The sequence below is a fragment of the Mesoplodon bidens genome (assembly GCF_964165515.1).
Source record: "Mesoplodon bidens genome assembly, chromosome: 9".
Taxonomy (NCBI): domain Eukaryota; kingdom Metazoa; phylum Chordata; class Mammalia; order Artiodactyla; family Ziphiidae; genus Mesoplodon; species Mesoplodon bidens.
The window spans coordinates 83,162,504-83,176,110 of NC_138166.1; the positions used below are offsets into that span (position 1 = coordinate 83,162,504).

At 42.6% G+C, this 13,607-nt stretch overlaps 1 protein-coding gene across 2 annotated transcripts in view; it reads left to right on the top strand.

Annotated features, from left to right (window-relative positions):
- Positions 1–7,111: 7,111 nt before the first annotated feature.
- CALU (calumenin) overlaps positions 7,112–13,607 on the top strand; it is a 28,189-nt gene continuing 21,693 nt past the window's right edge. For both annotated transcript variants that reach the window (XM_081244139.1, XM_081244140.1), the window contains exon 1: positions 7,112–7,215. The gene's annotated coding sequence lies outside the window, so the exon portion shown is untranslated. The remainder of the gene's footprint in view (positions 7,216–13,607) is intronic.

The following is a 13,607-nucleotide window of genomic DNA, read 5'->3' on the forward strand; positions in this document are numbered from 1 at the left end:
TTGTGCCTCTGTCTGACCAGAGGGAGATACTTAAAGAAGGTAGAAGTGGTTATATGTTTTCCAGAGTAAAATACTATCAATAAATCACTAACTCTTACAAGTTACCTGTTATTAGTAGTTGACAATTTTAAAAATTAACAGAAGTATCTAGGTGCCCACAGAAGAGCTTTTAAGGCATTATATCTTATTGAAAGTTTTTCTCTCCTACACCTACAGGAAGTTATATTTGAGCCACACTTTCACACTGGAGAGAATCTATGCAGCCCTCGCCAACGCCACTCTGCAGCATTCAGCTTTCTGAGGGACTCTATCTGGATGGAGGGGTGGAGAAAGCTGTAACTAAGGAAAAACTAGAATAATCTCACGCTGACAACATAGCCTTTCCCTGGAGAACCACTTGGGAGCATGGCTCCTGGATGAGAAGCATTATTCCAGCATCATTCCAGTCCATAACTTCATGTCCTCACCACTGCACATCACCACACCTCACCTCCATTCCAGCACAAGAAGACGTGCTCTCAGAAGGACCAGGACCAAGAGATGGAGAGAAGGAAGGAAAGAGAACCAGGACCAGAGGAGAGGTGGAAGAGAACAAAATGGGGGTGAAGAGGAATGTGGAGGGTGGAAATCAGAGAAGAAGGAAGACGCAGAAAAGTGGTGACAGAAAGAAACAGAAGAGAGGACAAGAGAAGTACACCTCTGAGAGAGGCTTCACCGAGCTTCTATTTATCTAATTTAAAACTTGAAAGTAAGGCCGTATACCAAAAGAGATATGTGTTTTCTTCTCCGCTCAGATTCCTCTGGATAAGGATGAAGAGACAGAAATGAATTCCAGCCAAAGGCTTCTCCTTAAATGTCCCTTTTTGCCAGTTTCTCTTGTTAATACCTCTTTTCTGATTCAAGCTTTAGACCTTCTCTTCCTTAGTGCATTCCCTAACTTGAACTTGCTAGCCTGGCCCTGCTGTTCCAAATGGCGGTTTGGGTTTGAGGCTGAAGAAAGGTTCCTGCAGGAGGTTGTAAGACAAGGTCTGTGAAGTAGGCGGAGTTTCTCTTTTGTGTTCAAACTTTCAAAGTTTACTATTGTCTCAGCCCTACAAACACTGGCTCACTTTCTTTTGCATATGACACCCCCTTGAAATGTTGACATATCTTGTTAATGCTTATTAGAGATTCCAAGGAGAAGAGACACAGGCTCAAAGCACAGGTAAATCAGAGGTTCCAGGCTTGAAGTATAGGTAAACTCAGGGGTTCACAAATTATAGATCAAGAGAGTCACTAGGGAGGGTCTGCCAGACGGCCCATGGACTGGCCTCTATTTAAAATGCACAATATTTCACATTCAATAAAAACCAGACTATGAGTATTTCAGTAAAGCTACCCAACCTTCTAATTGGAAAGCTTTTTTGGATGTCTTGCTTTGATTTAGGATACCCTAGGAGGGTCTTTTTCTTCACTGAAGTGGTGGGGTTTTTTGGGGGGGATGCAGTGACAAAATAACTTTTTTTTTTTTTTTCTGTGGTACGCGGGCCTCTCACTGTTGTGGCCTCTCCCATTGCGGAGATGCGCAGGCTCAGCGGCCATGGCTCACAGGCCCAGCCGCTCCGCGGCATGTGTGATCTTCCCAGACCGGGGCACGAACCCGTGTCCCCTGCATCAGCAGGCGAACTCTCAACCACTGCGCCACCAGGGAAGCCCTAACTTTTTATTTTATATTAGAGTACAGTTGATTAACAATGTTGTGATAATTTCAGGTGATTCAGTTATACATATACATGTATCTATTATTTTTCAAATTCTTTTCCCATTTAGGCTGTTACATAATATTGACCAGAGTTCCCTGTGTTATACAGTAGGTCCTTGTTGGTTATCCATTTTAAATACAGCAGTCTGTACGTGTCAATCCCAAACTCCCTAACTATCCCTTCCCCCCATTCACTGAAGTGGTTTTCAGACTGAAATGGTTGGAGGGCTAAAAGGTAAGTTCCTGGACCACCATCACTCTTGCCAAGGATGAGTTATGTCCTAATTCTTGCTGCTTTCAATATCCACATAGATGATCCTTCCCATACCCTGGTCGCTGTTACTGTCCTTCACCCTCCTCAGCCACTGACCCCCCTGATTTTACCCTAGAGTTTGTCATTAATAACGGCACCCCACCCCATTATTCCTACCCTCCAACTATACCATCTCCTATATTTCCCTGAGTTCAATAATCCTTCAACCTCACCAATCCTGCAATCTCTTGCTCCTTCTGGGTTTTCACTATCCCTCACTCTCCTCACATCCTCAGTCCCTTCCCCTCCAGCCTAGATTCCAGAATCCATCCTGAATATTATCACCCCTTTGCAAGTACCCTCAGCACCTTTGTGTCTCTTCCACTTTATTCTACTCACCGACCAAGTCCAACTCTCCACCAACTGCACCATGCCACTAAACTTGCCTGGAGAAAAATCACATGCCATACTAACCATTTTCACCTCAAAGTCATCATCTCAGGCCTCAAGAGGGTCCTTAATGTTGCCTGGAGATCATACTATGTTCCCCTCATATGTTCTCTCTGTTGAATGGCTATTTCACATCTTCTCCCTCTTTAAACCCCCCACTGCCTCCTGATGACCCAGCTTCCCATTTCACTGAGAACATAGAAGCAACTGAAAGAGAACTCCAAGTTCTCACCACGATGCCTACCACTTACCTGGAATTGGACCAGTAGATCGAGTTTCTCTCCTTATTAATATAGAGGAACTGTCTCACTCTAAGCAAAGTCCAACTCTTCCCCTTTTGTACTGGATCCCATCCCATCTCCCCTTCTCAAGGACATTGCTCCAGCAACTCTCCCTTCTCCCTACATCATCAGTTTGATTCTCTCTCCTAGGTCCTTCCCATCAGTAACAAACATGCTGGTATTTCTCCGAAACATAACTGTTATTTCTTCCATTTAAAAACATAACAAAATAAAACAAAACCTCTCTTGGCCCCTCTGCCCACTCTGCTCCCCTTTATAGTAAACTCCCTGAAAGGGTTTCCAACAACCTGCTTCGCATTCTCTCTCTAACCCCTCCACTACCCCACCAAACCTGATCTTCACATTGCTAAAGCCAATGGTCAATCTGTCCTCAGCTCACTGTTAGCACGTAACATACGTGATTTCTCCTGGAAACACTTCCTTCACTTGGCGTCTAGAACACTATGCTCTCCTCCTCCTTCACTGGCTTTTCTCCTCAGTTTCCTTTGCTACTTCATTCTCATCAACACCCCCACCCCCACCACCATCTCCAAACACTAGAAATTTCCAGGACTCAGTCTTGGGTCCCTTCTAATCAAAACACATGGTTTTATACCACACATAAACCAGTTACTCCCAAATTTATATCTCTAGTCCAGACACTGTGAGCTCCAACTGCCTACTTGACATCTCCATTTGAATATCTAATAGGCATCTCAATATGTCCAAAACTAATCTCTCAGTAGTATCCCTCGAGACTTGCTCCCCACAAGGTCTTTTCTATCCTAGTAAATGCAGCTCCATTTTTTTACTTGCTCAAAACCTTGCCTCATCCTTGACTCCTCTCTCTCCACCCCATTTCCAACCCATCAGGGAACCCCTTTAAACTATTGATACTTTCAAAATATATGCACAATCTGACACTTCTCACTATTTCTACTGTTACTACCTTGGACCAAGCCATCATCACCTGGATTGTTGCAAAAGCCTCCTAAGTGGGTGGCTTGTTTCTAATCTTAACCTCCTCAATCTAATGTGACCCTTTTAAAATCTTAGGTCATGTCACTTCTCTGCTCCAATGAGAAGTGGAAACCCTCCAGTGGCTTCCCATGGCTTCCCATCTGTATTAGTTAAAGTAATGCTACCTCTGTAAGAGATAAAAAACCCCGATATATCAATGGCATAAAATAACCAACAGAAGTTCATTTCTCACACACAGAAAAGTCCAGAAAGGGTGTTCCTGTTCATGGAGTGGCTCTTTAACAGGACCCTGGGCTCCTTCTATCCTGTGACTTGCTATCTGCACTACACAGTTTCCAGGGTTGCCACAGACAGAGAAAGAGCTTGGAGAATGGCATGTGGCAGGTTTGCATGGCCAGTACTGGAAGTAGTGGACATAATTTCTGCCTCTCTTCCCTTGGCCAGAGCTCAGTCACATGGCCATGCTGTAAGGGGGCTGGGAAAGGTAGTCTAGCTGTGTCACAGGATGAAGAAGAAACAATTTGGTAAATAATTAGCCAGTGTCTTCTACATCACTTCACTCATAGTAGCAGCTGTAGTCCTTACAATGGCCTAAAGGCCCTGCTTGGTGTCCCTGACCCCTTTACCGCCATCCCTGCTACTACCTCCCTGACCTCATGTCCTCCACTCTCCTCAATTACTGTACCCAGCCACCCTGACTTCCTGCTGCTGCTCAAACACTCCAGCAGGCTTCAGCTCAAGGCCTTTGCCCTTGCTCTTCCCTTTCCCCGGGATGTTCTTCACCACCTTTAGATGTTCACTCACATGTCATCCTCTCCATAAGCCGTCCCTGGCCACCCTCTCAAAGACTGCAGCACCACTCCTGACAGTCCTGACACCCGCTTTTCTCCTTTCCTGCCTTCTATTATTCCGTGGTACCTATCACCACTTCTCATTCTACATATTTTGCTTTTTTATCTTGTTTATTGGCCGCATAGCAGAATATGAGCACCATGAGAGAGTTTGTTCCATTGTGTTCACTGCTGTATCCCCAGTGCCTAGAACAGTGTCTTGCATACAGGAAACAATACATTCATTTGTGGAGTGAATGTTCAGTAGCGCCACATGAGCAGAGTTGGGATGCTTGAAGAACACCATCAGCCTTTTGAGGCTGACATCACGATACCTGCCATAAACAGTCCCTCAGTGCTTCTCTCAGAGACAGAATCCACGGTTAGATGGGCCTTTGATACAGCTATGGTGACACTTCTTATGTGTGTCAGCCCTCATGTCCTTTTCCTCCTCTGCTTTCCTTCTAACTCTTGGGCTCCCATGAGGCCTAATCTGTTTTACTCTCCTCAGAAAGCTCATGTGTTCTCATGGCTCCACCAGCTGCTGCCTGGCCAGTGACCCTAAGTATCTCCTCCAGCCTTTTGGTTCTTTCTTTTTCAATGTTCTGCCATCACCTTAACTCATCATGTCTTGAACTCAACTCAGTTCCCCTGTTTTCCACTCATCTAGCTCGTTCTCCCAGTTTCCTATGATTACAGCTTTAAATTTTTGAGTGCTCCTTCTTCATTTCCTTCTTCCAAGCAGTGACTGAGTCCAGGAAATTGTTGTTCCCACTTTTTAAAATTCCCTTGTATAGAAGTGTTCATTTGCATTTCTCTTGCTTTGCCTAGGCCAAGCCCTCATCCACAGGGAATCTCAGGGTTGACAGGCCCCATTCTGGCAGAGTCCCACTAGCTTATCCAGCCTCTTCTAGGACACTTCCAGGATGGTGGCTCTCCCACTAGGCTGCAGGTCCTTGAGGGCAGGGACCATGTCCTATTCTTTGTGGGTTCACCAGCACCTAGTGCAGTGCCTGACTTCAAGGAGGCATTTTCAAAATAGTTTTTAAAATATCTCCTGATGCAACCTATTCTATTATAGTTAACCCCTATTAGGAGATGCACCTCCCTGAAAGAACACTTTCAACCTCATTCCATCTGCCACAAAGGTACAAGCTTAGAAACCTTCAGAAGAAGACCCACAATTCCCACTGCCTTCAGCTCAGGCTCCTCAGAGCTCAGGCTCCCCCCTCCCCCCCCTTTTTTTTACCTCCCTCATCCCCTACCTGACCTAAGAAGTTACCTCCTACTCTGTCCCCTGCTTACCCTTGTTCCTGTTATTCCTTTTGATGAATAGGGCATTCAGGAATTTCTTAGTCTAGCCTGAGTCACACCTTCTTAGGAAGCCCTCTCTGGTTGCCACCAAGGGTCAGGGCCACAACTTTGAATTCCCACTGGTTGTCAACCTCTCATCTTGATGTTTAAAGTAAACTAAGTTGCTTTCTATTTAACTCTCTCATGAGCATACTACATGTCTCAACTGGATTTTAAACTATAGAGGCTTTATGTGCTAAGAACACAGGTTTATAGTCCATTGACATTGCAAACATAGTAGCCCTTATTTAACTTTAATTTCATGATGTGAAAATGAATGAATAAGTTAATAATTTCCTGTGTTCCTCTTCAATCAGGGACATTCTATGGGTTCCACCCATTCAGTTCACTTAACATTATTAGGCATTTACTTTGTACTGGGCAGTAAGCTCAAAGCTGTAGGTACAAAGATGAATAAAGGAAGATCTCTCCCCTGGAGCTTAGTCTGGAGGAGGACAAATGGATAAGCAGCATTATATAGCAAAATTTGGCAAAGTGTACCAAAGATGCAAAGTGCTATGAAGGTAAATAAGGGAGGAATTACTATGCTTAGTGAGGTCAGGAAAGGCTTCTAGAGCTAACATCTAAACCGTGATTTCTGTGAACCGGGACTTCTATTGTCATTCACAAGGCAGAGAATCTGGAAAACGCCCTCACTCCTGGTTGATAATAAAAGACTATGGAGATGTGAAAGGGCGGGCAGTTAGGAAACACCGAGATGGTGGTGGACCGAGCGCGACACCCGAGAAGTGGTGGGAGATGAAGCCGGAGCCAGCGACTGAAGTTCTGTACGATACCCCATTTAGGCGGTAGAGCTGAAGGGAAAGGAGGGAATGGGATTATTCAATATATCAATAGTTGGCGACTGACAGAGTCGGATTAATTCGGCCCTGGGTTCTTGTGGGCATGAAGATAATTAGGATAATTTAAGAAGCCCTATGGAGGCCGAGTCAAGCGCTGCGAACCAGGACGTGGCGGTCGGACAGCCGCGCCCACACGCCCCCCGGAGTAAGGGGCTGTGGCCCGCCAACCCCACAAGTCCAGGGACGAGAGCTGGGAGGCAATCCTGTCCACGTAACTCGGCGCGCTCGCGGGGACGTGGCGCTTTCCAGCCAATCCGGACCACGAGACCGTAGGGCCAATGGCTGTCCGGGGAAGCTGTGCGTCCGCGGCGGGTTTGTTGGTGATTGGTCCGGAGGCTGCTGGCGTGGAGGACAGCGGCGGGGCGCGGAACCGCTTCCGGTTGGGCGGTGCTTGCGCGCCAGAGCTGAGCCGGTGGGTGAGTTGCAGCCGCGGCATCCTGGGCAGTGGGCGCAACGGGGAGAGGTAAGTACCACGGTGCACATCTCTCCGCCGCCGCCTCCCCCTTGTTCACTTTCTTTTTGTTCTCTGGGCCTCGCTCCCGGCGCGGCAGGGCCTCCTTGTCTCAGGGCCCCTGTTTCTGCCAGCTCGGGGTTCTGGGGCCTGAGGCTGCTCGCGATTGCCCGACCCTCGGTGCGCAGCGTGGGTCGGAGGCCGCCTCTCGCCTTCCCTTGCGCTCTGGGAAGGGGCCTGGGTCCCTGCGAACTCCGGCTCCCGGCTTTGCGTCCTGTGGGGTACAGTTTCGTGCCTGGCTTGCCACGTCCTCTGGCCCTGGGCCCCGCCAGTCAGCAAGCCCCTCGTCCGAAAAGGTCACTCTTGTTTACCTCCTGAAGGTCAGAGTGCAGTCAGATAGCGTTATTGTTACAGCTCCCTGCCACTTCCCACACTTGGGCCTGCTTGTGTCCGCCAGCTCCGCCCCAGGGCCACATCCCGAGAGGACATCTGCATCTGCCAAGAAGGTCGTGTTCGCTGACTTTGAGGGTGTAGAAACAAGGGGGAAGAAAGCATGAAGACACTATGTGATTTTTTTTTTAACTCTATAATTTTAAAGAAAAGACGGAATATTTCGAGCTTCCATGTTTGGCCGCATGCTTCGGTCAGCGAAGGAAAGTAGTTTTAAAAGCTTCATTAAAGGATTGTATCTTTACCTTGTTTTGTTGCTTTAGCTCCACACCCTAGTTCTGATTTTTGGCATACTGTGTTCATCAATAAACTTAATTCCCTACAGCTGCCCTGATTAAGAGTCGTGTGATTTGCAGTTCCAAAAGCTGCTTTTGCATCAAGGCAAAAAGCTCCCTGGGTCTCCTACTAAAACTTCAGGGCCTTTGATCTGAATTCCTAAGTGTACAAAGTCCCAGAATAGTGTCTTTGAGAGTTGAATTACATTCACTTCCTGGCATGAACCATAAAGTCTACGTTAATGAGTCAGGAATAAGATTGCTTCTGATTTGTTTTTGTAGCCTGGAGGTAGAGAACCGTGGAATTTCTGATAAATTTATTCTTTGCCATAGAATGGGACTTGACACAAGACAAATGCATGTTTGATCTCATTCAGTAGATTTAGTTAACCGGGTACCAAACGGTGGTCATCATTGAAGAATTTATGTATTGTACTACAAATGAGGGTCCAGAGGTAACCTGTAAATTGTATTTGTGTGGCGAGAGATCTGAGTTTACCTGGGCCTAATCTGAGATTTACAGGGGTTCAGTGGTCTCCAATAGGATTCTTTTGAGAATCACAACTAGGAGAAACATGAGCTAACAAAGATGAATTGAGTATGCCTGAGTGGATAGATAGTAGTACTCAGATACAGCTTTGAAATCAACTCTTAATCATCACTGTTAATATATTCGTTTGCTTCCATTCATCCAATGACGTGTCAAAAGATACTTATGGCATTTTAGGTACATTGCACCAGTACTGGAGATCAGTACACTGATTTTAACACACATTTTCTCTGTGTGTGGCACACGCATGGTGTAGCCAGGGATAGCCATTGGAGATGCTTGCTAGGCCGTAAGGTCCTAGTTCCCTGTCTTTATGAACTCTTAAATATGGATGTTGTTGCTGCTGTGATTTATGTATTAGAGTTAAGACAGCTGAAATAACACTTTTCTTGCTGTTGGCTGATGGCCAGATCCGGTAAGGGGAATTGGGGGTTGGGGAGCACTGGCAGCTGGCAGGAACTTTGTTGCTCCCAAGTACAGTCCAACTAATCCAATAAAATGTTTTGGTGTACAGAAAGTGCAAGACACTGTGTTAAGGACTACAGAGGGGAATTAATTTATATTAGCTGAGATCCCTGCCTTCCAAAAATGTACATCTACAGAGGAGCTAAGGAGACAACTTAAGATAGCCTATGATCCTTATTGTGGAATGGTACAAACAAGTCTTATAAAAGTTGAGAGGAATGTGTGCAGATCATTTCCAGCTGGAGTGATCATAGTAGGTAGGTCTTTTCACCTAGGATTTTTAAATTACATTTATTTACATTTGGCACTAAAGCAAGGATTCCCAAGCATTTTATGCATGTTACACATGCACAGCAAATTACAACTAGAAACCAAAACTCTTTTCCCTACATTTTACATGGTATTCCTATAGTAATTAATTATGTATTGAAGTTTCATCTGCCAAAAGGAAACTTTGATTCTCCAGAGTTTCTAAGAACTTAATTCTTAAAGAAAATTTTCTTTACTCTGTAGCAAGAAAAATTTTAAGTTTGTACTGGGTTGCTTTGGTTATAGAACTAATGAAACCTGAGTAATAGTTTGTCATTTCAAAGCTTTTCTTCTACAGCCAAAGTTTGCACTTTTATATACTCAACTATCTTATAAACGTATGCCCTCAGTTACACAAATAGTTTAATTAGAATATATTAATGAACTAGAATGAATTAGAATATATTAATGTAAATTTGTTCCATTGATCGCTAGAGAAATGTTGAATAAATGGTTTGTCATTATCATAACTTTTATCAAATCATGAAGGGTGTCATTATTACTTTAATATGATAATCCATTGGTGGTACTTGTACTAAAGTCTGTAAGTGAAGAATGTCAGATAGATAACCAGATACCTTTAATTCCTAGACTTTATAACCTGAGCCTTAGTATAGTTAAATTGCTGTCAGGCTCTTGTCCTCAATCCCCAATTGAAGTAGACACTTAAGCATTGAGAGTCTGCTTTTGCTGCACTATAAAGGAATGCCTTACCGCCCCCCCCAGCCAAATATCCAACTCACAGAACTGGAATTCTACCACCACACCCATTTCTCCCACTATTAACATTGAGCAGTGGGTCTTTGGTCAACCAGAATAACTGTGGAGTCACCCACTGTTAATGTTCTTGAGAAGTTGAATTTAATCTAGACATCTAAATTCCCCTGAAAAAACTTACTTTTAAGTGTTCTGTGACCTATGGATTTTTATAAAAAATGATTGGGAAGGAGGGGAGAAATGGCATGAATTTAGAGCCGTCAAGGAAATTTTTGAATGGATAAAATTAATTCTTAAGGCTTATCATTGTTTTTGAAAGAAATTCAAGTCTATGCTGTTACCTTTTTTTCCTTATAAATTAAGTGGAACAATTCATGAAAATAACTTTGCAGGAGACCGTTATTGGTGACATGCTGCAAAAGTATGATAGTAACTTGATACCTTTTCTGTTCTAGCCCTTTATTTGTGTCTCTAACATCGTGTGATGCAGTAGATAAGAAGTATAATACAAGCCACATATGTAACTTTAGATTTACAGGTGAATATTTTAAACATGTGAAATTAATTTTAATAATTTAATCCAGTACATACAAAAATACCATTCTTTTGACATAAAGTGTAACACACCACTTCTTAATTCACACTAGCCACATTTCAACTGCTTGGTAGCCACATGTAGCTAGTAGCTCTTGTCCTGGACATTGCAGGTCTAGTTTTCTGTTTGTTTAAGAAAAAATATTAAATGTTACCCTTGGTGGGGGAGGGACAGAATTTGAGGAAGAGAAACTTATAGGTCATTTGAGAAATGGGAGATGGGGAGATGCATTTTTCACAGCCATTGATTTACCTTTAGATCACATGGTAAGTTCACAGGCCTTCCTCAGAAAAGAAAAAAAATATCAAATAACCTAACCCTACCACCTGAAAGAATTAGAAAAAGAAGAACAAACAAAACCTAAAGGCAACAGAAAGAGGAAATAATAAAGATCAGAGAGGAAATAGAGATTTAAAAAACAATAGAAAAAGTCAACAAAACCTAGAGCTGGTTCTTTGAAAGGGTAAACAAAATTGACAAACCTGTGGCCAGACTCACCTAGACCATATGGTAAAAACTCATACAACCAAGTCCTTCATTTATGTAGTATATTATGTTTTCCTAATGTTCTGTTATCCATTGATGAATAGCTCTCATGACGGAGAAAGAGAAGGGTCTTAGCTTTCTATTATTTGGTTTCCATTTGGTTGAAAAGAGAAAGATGCTTCAGAAATAACTGCACTAATGTAGTTCTTCAGATGCCTTGTGTAAGAAGTTGTTTTATACTCCTTCTCACATTGTCCCACATTATATATCCTTTGTCTTGGGAGATATCCTTTGTTTCTATTTGGACATTTTTATGTGTATATGGATTTAGATACATTTAGTAGTCTCTTTTTTTAGTGTCTGTAATCATAAAACAAGGGGCCTTTTGTTAGTTTCTAATAGTCAGGAGTTGATATATTATATGTGGGCACAAAGTGCATAGTTTTTAAAACTTACTAAAATGCAGATTTTTCATTGCCCACTGCAGAGAGATAAAGGTAGGACCATTGCTTTGTCCAGCAGGTGGTCCTTAATGACCTTTTTAGGCAGTTTCATCAGTAGTGATAGAAACCCACATTTCAGGGTGACAGTAGGTGGTGAGGAAGCAGAGAGAGCAGTTTCTAGAGACCGTATGGGTGAAGGAAAGGGAAGAGCATGCTTGAAGGAATAACGGGGTCTGAGAAAGACTGATTTCGGATTATGAAGACCTGAGAAGTATTGATTGACAGAATGGAGGAACCTGTAGAGGGGCAGGATTGAAAGTTTAATTGAGAAGGGAAAGGATAGAGAGATGGATAAATGATAAAGGTGAGTCACTTGGCTTTTTTTCTGAAATTCTTCTTTTATCACTGTATCAAGATGTCACACCTCAATCTTAAATGTAGTTTTCCCTCTAGAATCACAGTGAGTCAATCTGTTGCATTTCTTTATGTTACACAGTATCAAAACTTTACACAGTATCCTTCCCAGGCCCTGATAGTGTTAGTGGGCTTAAGCATTAATTCATATTAAAACATTTGGGGTTTGCAGAAGTTGTCAGGGTATTATGCAAGAGTTGTTAGAGTATTATTCTCGGGATGTAATTAGTCACTTATAAAATTTTCCTGAATGGGAAGCCCCCTTGTTAATAGACATAAGGAAAATCATCTGTTGCAGTGACTCTTGATTTTACTTGATTCTGTAAGCCTCTAACATTATAGATATTATTTGGATATATCACAAAATAACAACATAAATCTTATTCCTTATCTCTGTAAAGGATTTTATTTGTCTAAAGAATTATTTGTAGTTTGAAATGGAAGTTTCATTTTGTCCTAAAATAAAGGCATACTGTGATGTTTGAGAGAGCCACTGAATCTAATTTTCTCTTTACTGTTCCACTGATCTGATTGATTAGATTCAATTATTGAAGAGTGGGCTGGAGTGTTATTCTCCTAGGGCAGTGTTATTTTACTTTATAAAATAGGGTTTGTGTCTTAAGAATAAATATGTGTTTGTCCTTCAGTCTCCTTTTCCAGTCTGGAGAAATGGCTTGAAAATGTTTGCTTTGCTACCTAAAAATGCAAAGAATTTTTATGCTATTGTTTAGAAAGTAATACACATAAAAAGATAATACACATGACTATGTGCTCATTTACAAAAAATAAGACAACACAGCAGTACAGTAGTGAAGTTCACTCCCCATGAACCTTACCTCCCCACCCCATCTCTTCTCCCTTCAGCCTAGGGCTTATTGCTGTTTACAGGTAGATGTTTATCCTTCCACACCATTTTCGTGCATATATGTTATATTTTATACAAATATAAACAAGCTGGGGAGGTTGTTGGATTTTGCTCTTTATATAAATGAGATCTTGATATTGTTTTACAACATGCTTTCTTATTGTTGTTGTTTTTGTTCACTGAACATATCTTGGTGCCTTGTCAGTTTCAGTGTGAATGGGTCCGCTTCATTCTTCTTAAACTGTGTTGTGTTCCACAGTATAGATTTAATATGTATTTACCACTTCTTAGGTTTAGTTCATTTTCCTTTTTTAAAAAATCATTATAAACTTATCATTGAACATCTGAATTGAAGCATCTTTGTATACACATTTGGGTATTTTGTTGGGATAGCAGGAAACAGAACATTGATAAACTTTCAGAAGCATAGCCAAGTCCTAACACTGGTGAACAGCTTCAGAATAGTACCACCTTCTTCCCCTTTCTCTGTGGGCCTTAGGACAGTGCTGCCACATTGTTTCCTCCGATGGATTTTCATCAGTCTTAACAACTGTCCAGCAAAATTACCGTTTTTGTGTGTTTTTGAAATGGGCTCTTGGGGAAGCGACTGCCTCCCAGTATCTCCTTAGCTAACATTTCTGTTTGTCTTTTTGGCATTGTCCTAGTTACTCTAGAACACTTTCTGCTCTCTACTGATGTATCCTTCTCTGCCATTTCTGGACCTCCCCGCTTAGCTGCTTTCCTATTGTACACAAATAGTGCCCTTGTATGCCCTTTTACAGCCTGAAAGTCACTCAAGGAGGCCTCAGGTTGTGCCTTTGTATAATCAGCTAAA